Genomic DNA, 17,074 nt, shown 5'->3' with positions numbered 1-17,074 from the left:
ACATATCCGAGGTGATGGAGCCAGTTGTCCTTCCTTACCTTCAGGGCTCGGCCACAGTCATATTTCAACAGGATAATGCGCGACCACACGTGGCACGCATTGTCAAAGGTTCTTCGTCAATAACCAGATTGAATTGCTTCCCTGGCCGGCTCGCTCTCCGGATCTTTCGCCGATAGAAAACATTTGGTCCATGGTTGCTCAACGAGTGACCCAGATTACATCCCCAGCTGTCACAGCAGATGACCTTTGGCAACGTGAGGAAGCTGCTTGGGCTGCTGTACCCCAGGAACACATCCAACGTCTCTCTGACTCAATGCCGAGACGTGTGGCAACGGTGATCTCCAACAATGGCGGCTACTCTGGCTACTGATTCTGGCAGGAACCACATGTCACAGACGTCTGTAAACGTAATCATTTGATACTTGGTCATCTGGTTATCTACAAAATAAATTTTGTTGTGCTACCTCTTGTTTTTCTTGGTGTTGCATTTACTGTGGCCAGCGTGTACTTAAGACAGACTTGAGTACACATTAAGAGCAGTCAAGTTCTTCAGTTTCCTGTCATTGTCTCTCATACTTTTCAAATCAATAGCCCGGTATTCACTTTGTCATGTACTTGGCGGCTACCCTTAGGGTAGAATTGTCTCGGTTCTCCGCTACGCCGTGCTGGAGACTTAGTAACTGCTGCTCCGTAGTTGCTGCACTCCATGTTGTGTGGAGAGTGTAGTGCGCAACTGCGCTAATTAGGAAACTTATTTACTTTTTTCTTCGCTTAATGGTCGAGGTAAACTGATTTGCAAACGTCATATTTCTGGTGCGTTTTCATAAAAATCTTATGTTCTGCATTCTGTTACGATGCTTACGCTGAGACTAATTGACCCTGCTGAATTCACGAGACTAAAATAGGCTGCTGAACGATGTTCACATTATTCTGTTAAGGAAATATCTGTGGATAAGTAATGACACCTGTTTTGCAGCTGAATGGACACTGTTGCACTTTACTCATCGATCAGTGATGAAAATTTTCGGAGTTAGAGAAGGAAGGAAAAATATCGGTGGCTCACTTATGAAGAATAATTTTAACCTTCCCTACAAATTGTGTATGAGAATAATCATGCAATAATATAGTTCAGTTAACTCTACAAGTTTTACAGAGAACTGTACACAGGACGAGTCACGCAAGACGTAACACCCATTTTATTTCGTGAACGGTTACACATAACGAAACGCGGTTTCCGGCAAAGTATGGAGGAGCACGTATGTTTTTAGCAATAATATCAACTGGGGTATTGAAGTAACTAATGCTTTTTATAAATGGAGCCATATACTTCTTATACACTATGTGATCAAAAGCATCCGGACACCTAACTGAAAATGACTTAGATGTTCGTGGCGCCATCCATCGGTAATGCTGGAATTCAATATGGTGTTGGCCCACACTTAGCCTTGATGACCGCTTCCACTCTCGCAGGCATACGTTAAATCTGGTTCTGGAAGGTGTCTTGGGGAATGGCAGCCTATTCCTTACGGTGTGCTGCACTGAGACCAGGTATCGATGTCGGTCGGTGAGCCCTGGTACGAAGTTGGCGTTCCAAAACATACCAAAGGTGCTCTATAGGATGCAGGTCAGAACTCTGTGCAGGCCAGTCCATTTTATTGATGTTATTCTCGCTTAACCACTCCGCCATTGGCCGTGCATTACGAACAGGTGCTCGATAGTGTTGAAAGATGCTATCGCCATCCCCGAATTGCTTTTCAACTGTGGGAAGCATGAAGGTGCTTTAAACATCAATGTATGCCTGTGATGTAATAGTGACACGCTAAACAACAAGGGATGAAAGCCCCTCCATGAGAAACACGACCACACCGTAACAACACCGCATCTTTATTGTACCGTTCGCACTACAAATGCTGTCAGATGACGTTCACCGTGCATTCGCCATACCCAAATACCACCATCTGATCGTCACATTGTGTACCGTGATTGGTCACTTCACATAACGTTTAACCACTCTTCAATAGTCCAATAGTTACGCTCCTTACACCAAACGAGGCATCGTTAGGCATTTACCGGCGTGAGGTGTGGCTTATGAGCAGCCGCTCGACCATGAAATCCCTGTTTTCTCACCTCCCACCTAATTCTCATAGTACTTGCAGTGGATCCTGATGCAGTTTGAAAATCCTGTGTGATGGTTTGGATAGATGTCTTCCTATTACACATTACGACCCTCTTCAACTGTCGGCGATCTCTGTGTCTACAGACGAGGTCGGCCTGTACGCTTTTGTGCTGTGCGTGACCTTTCGCGTTTCCAATGCACTATCATATGGGAAACAGTGGTCCTAGGGGAGTTTAGGAGTGTGGAAGTCTCGGTTACAGACGTATGACACAAGTGACACCCAATCATGTGACCACGTTCGAGGTCCGTGGGTTCCGAGGAGTGCCCGATTCTGCTTTCTCACGATGTCTAATGGCCACTGAGGTCGCTGATATGGTGTACTTGGCAGTAGGTGGCAGCACAATGTACCTAATATGAAAAACGTATGTGTTTTGGGGTGTCCGTATACTTTTGATCACATAGTGTAGCTGCGTTCGATATCTCTTGGGAAGACAACTCCAGTGATATAGCATTTGTTAATGTTTACGTTGAAACCGGTGGTAAAAAATTCGAGAAACGTCCTTGAATTTGAGGGAACGGTGGTCAGAGTCGGCATTAGCGGTGCAAACACTGCCAAGCAGCCGTCTCGGACCAGGTTGTGTAGTTGTATACCGTAAGGCAGGCCTACTTTACGAGATGAAACCTTTATTTCCCTCGAAACAACTTACGACCCAGATGCAGGTCCACATACGAATTTTCTACACGGAAATACGACATGGGCTAGAATCTAGCGTATCACAAAGGACTTAGGAAAACTACTTCACGTTTGTGTATCCTCCCAGATTCACATGAGCTGAAACAGAGAAGTCAACTGTCCATTAGCCAGAAAGAAAGAGGTCTTACACGCTGCTGAAACCAACTACTGTATGAAATATCTAGATGGCTGGCTCTGAGCACTATGGGACGTAACTACTGTGGTCATCAGTCCCTAGAACTTAGAACTACTTAAACCTAACTAACCTAAGGACATCACACACATCCATGCCCGAGACAGGATTAGAACCTGCGACCGTAGCAGTCGCGCGGTTCCGGACTGCGCGCCTAGAACCGCTAGACCACCGCGGCCGGCATATCTAGATGTCAGAAGGAATTTTTGACCTATTTTTTCTTTTACCTGGCTATGTGCTTCTTACGGAGAAAAAAAATGCTATCGGACTACTGTCTCTTCCTACACTGGTCTAAATTACGTCATATTGGATACATTCGTTGAGCTAAACATTTTAATAAAATACTTTGGTGACTACCTGTACAACGCAAGACATATATTCCTCTTAAGAGAACGACGTTTCGTGATGAACGTAAGACTGTATTTACAGAGTCACCAGCTACGTGCAATACCATGCAGTTTCGTACACACGTAAAAGAAATAAGCAGTTTACTAGCAATGATTTTGTACCCATGCAAATCTCATAATATAAATTTTGTGTTTCAAATATAATAATTTTGTACTTGAGTGAAGCATGTGTTCAAGCTGTTTACCATGAACAGAAAGTTCATCTTGGGAATCGCAGTTCAAAAGAGCTATGAACAGGTGTAATAAGCGTGGGTGATATTGTAGAGTATGCACTGGCGATTCGACGACACACATCGTCTAGTGTAGTTGGGACTTCTTCATAGGCTGCAACTTTGAGTGCTCCCCAAAGAAAGAAATCAAAAGAAGTCAAATCGGGGGACCTCGCAGGCCATTTGACAACAGAATTTCGTCCTATCCAACGTCCAGGAAAGTTCTCATCCAGAATTTGCGATACAACCAGGGACGAGTGAGCTACACAACAGTTGTGTTGCAGCCATATACAGTGTGGAATATCCTGTGATACCTCTTCCAGAAGAGTCGGCTGAATGTTCCTGAGAAAGTGTGCGTACGAATATCTATTTAGAACACCTGAGACTAAGTAAGATTCCGCAATGTAATTTCCTTTGATCCCGCACCATACGTTTTCACTCCACGGCCGTTGATGTTCCACCTGACGAAACTAGTGGGCATTTTCGGGTGCCCAGTAGTGGACGTTATGCAAATTTACATTAACGTGGTTAGTAGACGTTGCTTCTTCGGTAAAGAGCGCACGTTGTAAAAACGTAGGTTAGTCTCTCAGTTGCTCAAGGGCAGGCCGACAGCATTCTGTACGACGTTCCAAATCACGGTCGCTCAGTTGCTAATGTTGTGACAGATGATGATAGTGATGGAAACTGGGGTGTCAATCACTAAAACAAAGACGTATTTCGCTGCAGCAGGGTCTGCTGACGAAATTTCAATCACCAACTTTGTCCTCTGAGTGTGAAAATATTTTGTTGGCGCCCACCTACATAGGTAAAACGATCGTCATATTAAAATAATGGAAATCAGACCTCGTACGCAAGGATTTAAGTGTTCATCTTCCCCGCTCTCTGTACGAGAGTGGAACGGCAGAAAAATGGCTTGAATGTGGTTAGATGATACCTCTGCTAGGCACTTAAATGTGAATTGCAGAGCAGTCATGTAGTGCCATAAAATCTCAATGTATTGCAATTCTGGTTTCCTTGATAACAAAGACAATAAAACCTATAAAAGGGATACATCTTGGTGCAGTAAAATCCAGAGCGTAGACGCACAGATACCTATATAGCTTTGTACATGATTAAAATTAAACATATTTGTGAGTGAATGCAGAATTCATTATTACATTAATCTGATATGCTTTTTTCAAACATTCTGGATAAATTAATTTTGGAAATGTGACCTTTCCTACACAATGTCTAAGTCATTTGATATTCTCTGACATCTGTATCGTGCTGATTGTTTTTCACCAGCTAGCTGGGTGGGCACAGAGATGCGCATTAAGGTGAAAAGCACAAACCACACACACACACACACACACACACACACACACAAAGGGAGAGAGAGAATAGGGGGTGGGGGTGAAGGATGGGAGGGAGTGAGGGAAGAAGGAGGTGAGAAAAGTTTCTTAGACCAAAAACTCAATTATAACTCGGTGGATTTGCCAGTCTCTGGTCGAAGTGAAAGTAACTTATGGATCAACAGCTGCAGTGCCCGATGGAGCCGCAGATCGTGTCAGAGATTAATGGCGTCGATGGAGGAGGTGTGGGCAGCAGGGCAGCTCCTAGTTCCCCATTGTGGCCGGCGGGTGGGCACCAACTGAGGCCTGCCATCCTTCTTCTCCCATGCTGCTCCACAGAGCATCACATTGTACTGCTGATGATCTCGCGTGTGAAATGTGAGCGGAGTAACCATAATAACAGCACGCAAACTAGTTATCTACGCGCGGTAGTCATATATGATACACGATTTTGTGAACCGTACAGAAATTATTGATGTTACAAAATATACACAGATTAGTACAAAGGAATCGTAACACCTGCAGTCTGTCTCCTGCAGATCTTGACGCATTCGAAACATAAGACTGTTTCAGCACATTCCATGACTAAGCGGGAATGACTACAAATTAATTTCCGCCTGTACGTTTGAAGGAAATCTCGCCAATGATATCCACAAAGCGTACCACCTCATACAGTATCACCGTTGGGAAATCCTTGTATATGACTGAGTGGGTTTGCAGAGTCGGCTTATAAGAAAGTCATACTATATGTGTAGGATCATAAGAAAGTAATTATTTATCACTTCAAATGATTATTTGCTGTGGTTCTGGAAATGGAAGATTTTCCACAGTGTAGTCGCACTACAGAGTTTTCCACGCAATAGGGTCGGAGTAGAAGACTATCAGCAAGGAAGAAAAAAAGAACTGGAGTTATCAAAGGACATTAATTGTGTGGGTTCTCTCAAAGGAGTTTAAGTTACAGAACAAAAGCAGCGACTCCGTTGAGAGGGCAGTCGCATTTGAGACGGAGGGGTGGCCTGTGTAAACAGAAGTGACTAGTAAGCGATCTTTGTGCTAGGGAAGACGACCTTAGACGGTGTAATTATTACCAGAACATTTATTGTGAGTGGCAAACATACTCGTAGTTTATCTTCTAAAAGAAGGGCGTATATAAATTGCCACCACATAATGTATGTGAAATATTGTGTCGCCGTCCATTGTTGTGACTGTCAAACAGTGTGTACTCGTATTCGTGAACTAATCAAGTGTATTCCATTTAAATATAGCATCCCAATTGTTTAAATAAATCCGAGCAGTAGGACGCTGCAACATATCTGCAGTTTCAGTCATCAGCATCGGTCGACTAACTGCTTCATTTACGAAATTGGTCTTCCCCATGTTGACAAAATCCTACTTCAGCGAAAATGATATTACAGGGCTTGAGATCCTGAGTATTTTAAAATAAGACACGAGTATAGATTATGAAGAAAGTGTCTGTACTTAATCAGCGCCGACTAAAATGTATCCCTTTTTATAAGTCTTGCAAGTTTTGGTTTCCAACGATGCTGATCCTCTTTTTAAACTCTGGTCAAATAACGACTATCAGCGAAAGCTGCACAGCGCAATAGGCGTGAACCCAAATTAGTCTCAGTGAGACGGGCTTGACATTGGTTTTCGCAAAAGGCATCCAGCACTTAATCACACTCAGACGAGATTCTTACCGTATCAATTTCGGACCAGAAGGCACAAAAAATTCTGGTAGTACCACATCCATCCACCAAGCCACCAGAAATGGGAACCGGCCCACTCTTAACCATCGTTCGCGAAGGCAGAGGGAAAGCAAAGAATCTTCAGATGTCGTCATCACACCCTCTACGATACACAGCCGCCCTTTACAACATGGTGACCGCTTCTTTTATTCTCGTCTAGCGAACTCTATTCGCTTGCAGAACGACCAGCAAGACAAGACTCCACAGAGAGCCATTCGTGTCCCTTCAAGAAGGCGCAACATTACCCTCGTGAGACATTAGTAGGCCCGTCTCTAGGGAACGAAACCAAAGAGGCACATCCAGCGGCGGGAATCCGTATGAGTCACACACGACTCGGACACTCGACGCACAAGAAAGCCGTGAAACAGTACCACCATCACTTCCATGCATCACTGTTCGTGACAGTACATCTGGTTTGCCTGCTCTTCGTTCACTATCACATCAACGACAGTCAATCTGTGACGTTTTAGATTAGTTGACTTGTTCATGACAGATTCTTATCCAGGTGACATTCAACAGCTCATCCACTTTTCAAATTGGATGTGGTCTCCAGTGTGATACGTCATGCTGGTAACCCCCACCTCCGCTTATACTGGCGTGTTTGCCTATCGTGGTATCTACTTCTCAACGCCGCATTACATGGGAGTTTCGAGTTGCTTTTGATCAGTTAGAATATTTTTCGCTCGTCGACGAAGGAACATATAGCAGCGTCACGTGCCTGGAGTCAGAGAATGGGCTTCTTTCCAGCACGACAAGTACCAACACAGCCAGTGCGACGAAGTGCGGAGCGCGACAGGATGTTGCAAGGTAGCCACTAATACGAGTTCCTTTCATACAGCTGCAGAAACAATCAGTGGGCACAGGAATCGCATCACACGCCTTTTTCTTGGTGTTGTGTACAGCATGACGATGGACGCATCCTTTTGTTGAGGAAAACTAAATTTTTAACATTGCTGTCGACATAGCCGAACGCGCCCAACACCTGTCATGGTGTTGTGGCTTAGACTTGTATACACAACACGATCACCTCTGGTTGGCATAGCCAGTAATTTGAACAGCGGACGTTACTGTCGTCATGTGTTAAGGCAAATGGCGTAGCTCTGTCCTCAACGTCTCTATTTCACTGGACAAAGCTTGCAAACATGTTGGCCAAGATGTCCTGATAGACCAGGATACATAGATTGTTGGACTGTAGCGCTGGCCAGCACATCCTCCAGACATCTCCCCCATCGAAAGCACCTGGTCGTGGGTTGCCGAGCGTCTCACAAAACACAATTCGCGAGTCACAATGATTGAGGAACTCAGGCAGCATGAAATGATGTACCCTCATCCAGCTTCCTAGCTCAGGTCGCTGCCAAGGTGGGTTAGAGCCTCCGTTGTGCAAAAAGGTGGCAACAATGTGTAGGCCTACTAAACGATGCACCGTCTATACATATTCCTGCTAAGATGGACACATGTAATAAGTGATATCTGATTACTTACTATAGTTCCGATTGTTTTAATTTTAGTGATCAGGGATGCACGTCCTTTTATGCATAATCAGTCAACTGATATAGATATATGTGTGTTTGCTAGAAATACAAGAGTCGTGTAAAATGTATAATTCGTTTCCTATCCAAGATTTACTGCATTCATATCACCTACAAATTTAATTTTCTTCCTCCTAAGTTGGATCCACACAGTACGTTATATGTGAGTGTTTTCTATCATCCCTAGTGTTTCACTTATGATGACTACCAGTGTATTAATTTCCTTCCGTAATCGGACACTTAAAATACAGTTACGCGTGTTTACTAGTAACACCGTACTCATGTATAATTTCTAGGACTTATAAGTTGTAAAAAAGAACGGAGTTTCTGTTCGTAATCTTAAGGCAAAGCTCGAAATTCTGAAGAAAAGGTTAAAGGTTCTAGGGATAGCCTCTTCGAATAGTAATTAGAACTTGCAGAGCCCCGAGTTACAACGCAGCCCATACACAAATTTTAAATACAAATCTTTAGAAACGACGACCGAGGTCTCAAGGCTGGCAAAGGCAAGAAAAACGTTTCTGAAGAAGAGATGTTTGTTAACTTTGAATATGGACTTACCTGAGTGTTAGGAAGTCTTTTCTGAACGTATTTGTCTGGAGAGAAACATGTTGCTACAGATGAATGCTGATAACAGGATGGGTAAATCGTGTAACAAACGAGGAGCTACTGAATAGAACTGCAGAGAAAAAAAATTTGTGGCGCAGTTTGACTTAAGGGATAGACTAACATGACACAGTTTGAGACATCAAGGCACCACCAGTTTAGTATTGGATCGAAGTTTGGGTGATAAAGCCTCTAGAGGGAGACCAAGCAGGTGCAGAATGATGCGGGTTGCAATAGTTATTCGGAGATAGAGTAGCATGGCCAACTCCATCAAACTGTCTTTGGACGGGAGCTGAGTTTCGTCCATTCTTCATCAGCATAAGCATTCGTTTTGCTTCTACAGGCATAATTATTTCACTCCTTTCATAACGTGCAACCGAGATAAATAAAACAGGGTCACTTTTTATAAAGAATTTGGAATCTTTTCAGTAAACAGTAAACAGGTTCCCATACTACTTCGACCATTCCTCCAATGGAGTTAGAGTAACTGGATTCCTATTCTGTAGCACTTCAAAGATTTCAAAGTTCACAATGCTCCATCGCTTCGCTCACACCGATACACTGATCTTTCTACCTACATCTGTTTCCACACTCTCCTTTCTATGCATTCCTGAACGCTTCCTTCACCTCTCTTCCATATTTTTAAAATCATTATTATTTCCTTTGTTCATCGATATTAACCATTATCTTATGCACACATTTTTTCCGGTTCCCGTTTCTATATATTCTCATTCCACCATTCATTTCTCTTTTGAATTCCTTAGTTTGCAACACTGCTAAAGCTTACTTACAAGCCGCCCCGACGTATTTAACACCATCTTGATATGTATTATTCCCAGAAAAATTACATTATTATGTTTTGAAATTAAATCCAAACCTATACAGGAATACTGTTGAATGATTTCCCAAACTTTTAAGGTAGCAATTCATTTGACGTACCTTTACATCATTGCATCCGGCACATACTATAAGAAAGTTGTTTTATTTGCAATTATGTTGATTTGTAACAGCCGGCCGGAGGGCCCAAGCGGTTCTAGGCGCTACAGTCTGGAGCTGCGCGACCGCTACGGTCACAGGTTCGAATCCTGCCTCGGGTATGGATGTGTGAGATGTCCTTAGGTTCGTTAGGTTTAAGTAGTTCTAAGTTCTAGGGGACTGATGACCTCAGAAGTTAAGTCCCATAGTGCTCAGAGCCATTTGATTCGTAACAAACAGAAATCCGGTAGCGTGAGTAGTTAGTCGGTGCGAATAAGTAGAGTATCAGACTAGTCAGACGTCAATTGGTATAAATGGACAGAGACATTATTTGTAGGATAACGAGAGCAGTTGCTGTTTTGTGTGTGCTACAGAGGTGGTAATGGGGCGCTTGACCTCTGGCTGCGCCGTGGAGATAGCAACACACGCGAGAAGAGGCCGCTAGCTGAGCTGAACTAGAGCACGAGGAATGGGGCCCCCGCATGTGGTGTGAGAGCCCAGGGCGCCGGCTTGCAAAGTGGTCGGCTTTAAAGCCGAGCAGGGAATCCCCCCCACCAGGGCAGCGCTACATTTTTCCGCTCCTTCTTACTCCTCTTTTTGCGTCGTCCTTGCTAGAGAGGAAGTGTACTACATTTCCTATGAATGTCCGCCCTCGCGGTAATTCATGTCTCACGGGAAGGTGATTTCGAGAGCGGTCTCCCGCTTTATGGGTATTTTCTTTTGCCGAGGGTGGCGCGCACGAATCTCTTCCGACAGAGCACCTGCACCCGTGCACTACCTACTGAGAGAAAAAAAAATCCACATACACTCACACACACGCGTGCGTGTATGCACCTCTCACAGACACAGATTATTGGGAGTCCCGTCCGCGAGACTATCTCACTGCCTCTCGTAAGTGTTCTCATTTCTCCGCGCTCTCCGGCGTTACTTCAAAAGGTTCCTCTGCAAGAAATTCTTTCCCGTTCCCATACGAGATGAACGAGTCTCATTCGAGCTCCTCATTGTACTTTGTTGCTGACTCACATTGAACTTCGGAATGATTACATTTAAATGTTGCAAAGGAAATTCCTCACTTTCAGCCGTCCTCTCCCAACTCTCGGCAACTTTTGCTTCTATCTGCTACGGTATGTTCCTATTACTTCTGCCTGAAATTGTTACATTGTTAATATTGCGCTTTATCTCATATATTCCGTATTATGGAATGACCCACTTTTTCTAAGCTTTCCTTGAATTCTGCCATCCCGTTTATTATCCACTACTTTATTTTAAAGCTCTTGGAATATGTGTCTCATTGATATGCCCTCAGTAATTTCCTAATTATATCCAAAGAGAGGATTGGCTCCATCATAATCTCTTTACTTTCTTACATGTTTTCCTAATTTCTGAATTAACAGCCATGCTTACTGTAAACATACACTAAAATTCGTTTAGAGATAATATTTCTATCATCTATAGCCTCTCAGTTTTATAACAAATGCTTCGGTATTTAGTACAGCACTCGCCGTTTACGGAAAAAATATTTACTATATAGAGTAAAAATCCAAATACAACGTGTCCGATATACACTCCTTGAAATGGAAAAAAGAACACATTGACACCGGTGTGTCAGACCCACCATACTTGCTCCGGACACTGCGAGAGGGCTGTACAAGCAATGATCACACGCACGGCACAGCGGACACACCAGGAACCGCGGTGTTGGCCGTCGAATGGCGCTAGCTGCGCAGCTTTTGTGCACCGCCGCCGTCAGTGTCAGCCAGTTTGCCGTGGCATACGGAGCTCCATCGCAGTCTTTAACACTGGTAGCATGCCGCGACAGCGTGGACGTGAACCGTATGTGCAGTTGACGGACTTTGAGCGAGGGCGTATAGTGGGCATCCGGAAGGCCGGGTGGACGTACCGCCGAATTGCTCAACACGTGGGGCGTGAGGTCTCCACAGTACATCGATGTTGTCGCCAGTGGTCGGCGGAAGGTGCACGTGCCCGTCGACCTGGGACCGGACCGCAGCGACGCACGGATGCACGCCAAGACCGTAGGATCCTACGCAGTCCCATAGGGGACCGCACCGCCACTTCCCAGCAAATTAGGGACACTGTTGCTCCTGGGGTATCGGCGAGGACCATTCGCAACCGTCTCCATGAAGCTGGGCTACGGTCCCGCACACCGTTAGGCCGTCTTCCGCTCACGCCCCAACATCGTGCAGCCCGCCTCCAGTGGTGTCGCGACAGGCGTGAATGGAGGGACGAATGGAGACGTGTCGTCTTCAGCGATGAGAGTCGCTTCTGCCTTGGTGCCAATGATGGTCGTATGCGTGTTTGGCGCCGTGCAGGTGAGCGCCACAATCAGGACTGCATACGACTGAGGCACACAGGGCCAACACCCGGCATCATGGTGTGGGGAGCGATCTCCTACACTCGCCGTACACCACTGGTGATCGTCGAGGGGACACTGAATAGTGCACGGTACATCCAAACCGTCATCGAACCCATCGTTCTACCATTCTAGACCGGCAAGGGAACTTGCTGTTCCAACAGGACAATGCACGTCCGCATGTATCCCGTGCCACCCAACGTGCTCTAGAAGGTGTAAGTCAACTACCCTGGCCAGCAAGATCTCCGGATCTGTCCCCCATTGAGCATGTTTGGGACTGGATGAAGCGTCGTCTCACGCGGTCTGCACGTCCAGCACGAACGCTGGTCCAACTGAGGCGCCAGGTGGAAATGGCATGGCAAGCCGTTCCACAGGACTACATCCAGCATCTCTACGATCGTCTCCATGGGAGAATAGCAGCCTGCATTGCTGCGAAAGGTGGATATACACTGTACTAGTGCCGACATTGTGGATGCTCTGTTGCCTGTGTCTATGTGCCTGTGGTTCTGTCAGTGTGATCATGTGATGTATCTGACCCCAGGAATGTGTCAATAAAGTTTCCCCTTCCTGGGACAATGAATTCACGGTGTTCTTATTTCAATTTCCAGGAGTGTATAATTCCAAACAAAGTGATCCAGCGCCTTCAATGAACAGGAGTTTATTATTACGAAACATCTTGCTTCAGCCTTTTGATAAATGTTAGTATTTAAACCAATTAGTTTCTTGGCGTTAGAGCCACATCTTCAGGTATACATATTTATATCATAACTTAGTTCAAGGGATAAACAACATCCTATGTCCAACTGTAATAAAAATGTTCAAGCGGCAAGAGAAATTTTGTTCGTTAAAACACAGCAGAATGCAGCGAATATCATTCGGATCAAGAAAGCCAACGGAAAGATGTGCCCTCCATTCTATCGTGTTGTAACTGACTACCGACCCCTTGACGGTTGAACATTTTTATTGCAATTATACAGAGGATTGTAGGTCGTCCATTGCTTATCGCTTCTATTACGTTCTAAAATAAATATGAAAAGTTGAAGATGTGCCTCTAACGCAGTGAAACTACTTGCTTCTTACAAAGACGTTTATCATACAGCTGAGGTAGTGGTTTTCATAATGGTGGATGCGCTCGATACAAAGTTTTCTGTGACTATAAAAATCACGTATGCCATGCTTTATTTCAGTTATCGTATAATGAAATTTATGGATTAAAAGGTTAGTTTATAAATTTATGAAGGAGTAAAGATGTCTTCAGATGGCAAAAGTAACAAGCACTACTGAAGATACCTATGAAAGACGAACGTCAACAACGAGGAAGAGGACCGCTTTCACACTTCGCCGAACATCACCAGAGGCAATTGCTCTAGCGTTGCTTCTGCATGATCTGTTATGTTACCTGCCCATATTTCACTATGCCGTCACGTTGGTCTTACTTTTATAATGTGGGACGTAGCCATTGAAGTCAGGCCTTAGTTCGTGTAGCATTCATTGCCCAACAGGACGTGTCTTCCTTTCTTCTGGGACGATATCTACGTAAGTTTCCACTCAGAGTGTTATCAGTGCGACAACTATTTCCAACAACAAGAGAATGGGAGAGTGAAAACACTTAGCCACTTCCAACAAACCATACAAATTATTTCAAAACTATTCGAAACTTTCTCGCAGACTTTTCCGACAAAGTACTGAAAGGACATTAAGTTTATCACTTGCAATGCTTCTATTGTTGATACTGTAAAACGTCAGTATCTGATACGAAGTTTTATTACTTCCCGTGACACAGATTATTTCCAATGCAGCCAGCGTAGAATCTCTTAGTCGATATTGAAAATTTTAATACAAGGTTAAATGCACTATTTGTTTTAATTCTTTTTTATTCACAAATGCTATGTGTAAATGTATGTCTATAGCATTATACGTACGTTAAAATGAAAAATTCTATATAATGTCAGCTGTAAATAGAATGTGCTGTTGCCGGAGAGGGTAAAGTTTTATCTTTGTAATTTTATCGAAAAGAGTGGCACAGATGAAGAGGGCAGTTGATAGTGGGGAGATGGACAGAAAAGATATAGCAGCTTATTTTATGGAATGTGGTTGTTTCTTTTGTGATAAGCGCTTGATGTGGACAGGAGGGTCGAAATATTGAGAGAGAAATCATTATTGAATTTTGGAAAGGAACGGAATGAAAATGTTGCCAGAAAGGTGTGGTCGCGTCGCTGCTGTAGTGAGTCACTTCTGCGACGAACCACCAGGGTATATGATGATCTCGGTGGATGCAGCGGCCTGACGGTGGAAAAGAACTGATATGTGCCGACATGGAAGATTTTCTATAGTGTAGTAGAAATACAGAATTGTCAGTGCCATAGAGTTGAAATAGAAGAGTATCAGCAACAAAAAGAGAACTGAAGTCATCAAAGGGCAATCATTGTGTGGGTTCTCTCAAAGGAGTTTAAGTTACAGAACAAAATGGTCATATGTGTGTGAGTGCTTAAGGGATCAAACTGCAGAGGTCATCGGTCTCTAGACTTACACACTACTTAAACTAACTTCAACTAACCTATACTAAGAACAACACATCCACTTATTCCCGAGGGAGGACTCGAACTTCTGGCGGGAGGGGCCGCGCAGTCAGTACCATGGTGCCTCTAACCGCGCGGCCACAACGCGCAGCTACAGAACAATTGCAACGACTCAGTTCGAGAGGGCAGTCGCGTTTGATCTTGACAGAGAGACGTACAGAGACGGTGACCTACAGCGGAGGAGCGGTCTATGTAAACAGTAGTGATTAGTACGCAATCTTTGTGCTAGGGAAGTCGACCTAAGACAGTTTAAGTATTACCAGAACATTTATTGTGAATGTCAAACATACTAGTAGTTTATATTTGAAAAGAAGGGCGTAAATAAATTGCCACCACATCATGTATGTGAAATATTGTGTCGACATCCATTGTTGTAACCGTCTGACAGTGTGTTTATGTATTTGTGAATTAACTAGAAAAATAGTTCAAAGCGCTCTGAGCACTATGGGACTTAACATCTGAGGTCATCAGTCCCCTATAACTTAGAACTCACGGGTGATCAAAAAGTCAGTATAAATTTGAAAACTGAATAAATCACAGAATAATGTAGATGGAGAGGTACACATGCTTAGAATGACAGGGGGTTTTATTAGAACAAAAAAAAAAGTTCGAAAAATGTCCGACAGATGGCTCTTCATCTGATCATAATAGCAATAATAAGCATAACAAAATAATACAAAGCAAAGATGATGTTCTTTACAGGAAATGTTCAATATGTCCACCATCATTCCTCAACAATAGCTGTAGTCGAGGAATAATGTTGCGAACAGCACTGTAAAGCATGTCCGGAGTTATGGTGAGGTATTGCTGTCGGATTTTGTCTTTCAGCATCCATAGAGATGTCGGTCGATCACGATACAATTGCGACTTCAGGTAACCCCAAAGCAAATAATAGCACGGACTGAGGTCTGGGGACCTGGGAGGCCAAGCATGACGGAAGTGGCGGCTGAGCACACGATCATCACCAAACGACGCGCGCAACAGATCTTTCACGCGTCTAGCAATTTGGGGTGGAGCGCCATCCTGCATAAACATCGTACGTTCTAGCAGGTGTTAATCGGCCAGGATGGGGATAATGCGATTCTGTAACATATCGGCGTACCTCTCACCCGTCATGGTAGCGGTTACAAAACCTGAATCACACATTTCCTCGAAGAAAAATGGCCCGATAACGATAGATGTGGTAAATCCAACCCATACCGTGACTTTCTCGTCGTGTAATGGAGTTTCCACTACAGTTCTAGGATTCTCGGTATCCCAAATTCTGCAGTTGCGGGCGTTGACAGACCCTCGGAGCGTCAAATGAGCTTCGTCGGTCCACAACACGTTACTCAACCATCGTCATCTTCCGCCATCTTTTGAAACGCCCACACCGCAAATGCCCTCCGCTTCACTAAATCGCTAGGTAACCGTTCACGATGCCGATGGATTTTGTACGGATATCATCGGAGGGTACGCGTAAGTGCCTACCAAACAGTAGTGTATGGAATGCCGGTGCGACGTGCGACTGCACGAGCGCTGCTTTCCCCGTGCATAGACGAACCCGCTACAGTCTCCATTTCTTCCTGAACTGTCTCAGCAGCATTACGCCTTGTGCTCGGTCAGCCACTACGGGGTCTATCGTCTAAACAACCCGTGGCTTCGAACTTCGAAATCATTCTCGCCACAGCTGCATTTGTCAGCGGACCTTTACCCGTTCGAATCCCTTCCTATGGCTATAGGATCGTAACGCTGAACTAGCACATTCCCCATTATGATAATACAGCTTCACTAAAAGCACCCTTTCAGGTAACGTCAACATGCTTCGACTGCTGGCGCATCTGACTCTCTCTCATTACAGCTCGTTTTATACACGATTGTCATGCACAGTCACTGACGTTTCTCTGTCCAGCGCCATCTGTCGGACTTTTTGTGAACTTTGTCTTTTTATTTTTGTTTTGTTTTAATAAACCCTCATGTCATTCCAAGCATGTGTGTAAATTTTTACCTCTCTATCTACATTATTCGGTGGTTTATTAAAATTTCAAATTTATACTCACTTTTTGATCACCCGGGACTTAAAGCTAACTAACCTAAGGACGTCACACACATCCATGCCCGAGGGAGGATTCGAACCTGTGACCGTAGAGGTCGCGCGGTTCCATAATCAAGCGCCTAGAACGGGTCGGCCACACCGGCCGGCGAATTAACCAAGTGAATTCCATTTGAACATAGCATCCCAATTATTTAAATAAATCCGAGCAATAGGACACTGCGATTTATCTGTAGTTTGAGTCATCA

This window comes from Schistocerca piceifrons, chromosome 6 (genome assembly GCF_021461385.2).
Source record: "Schistocerca piceifrons isolate TAMUIC-IGC-003096 chromosome 6, iqSchPice1.1, whole genome shotgun sequence".
Classification (NCBI taxonomy): Eukaryota; Metazoa; Arthropoda; class Insecta; order Orthoptera; family Acrididae; genus Schistocerca; species Schistocerca piceifrons.
This window is presented reverse-complemented; position numbering follows the sequence as displayed.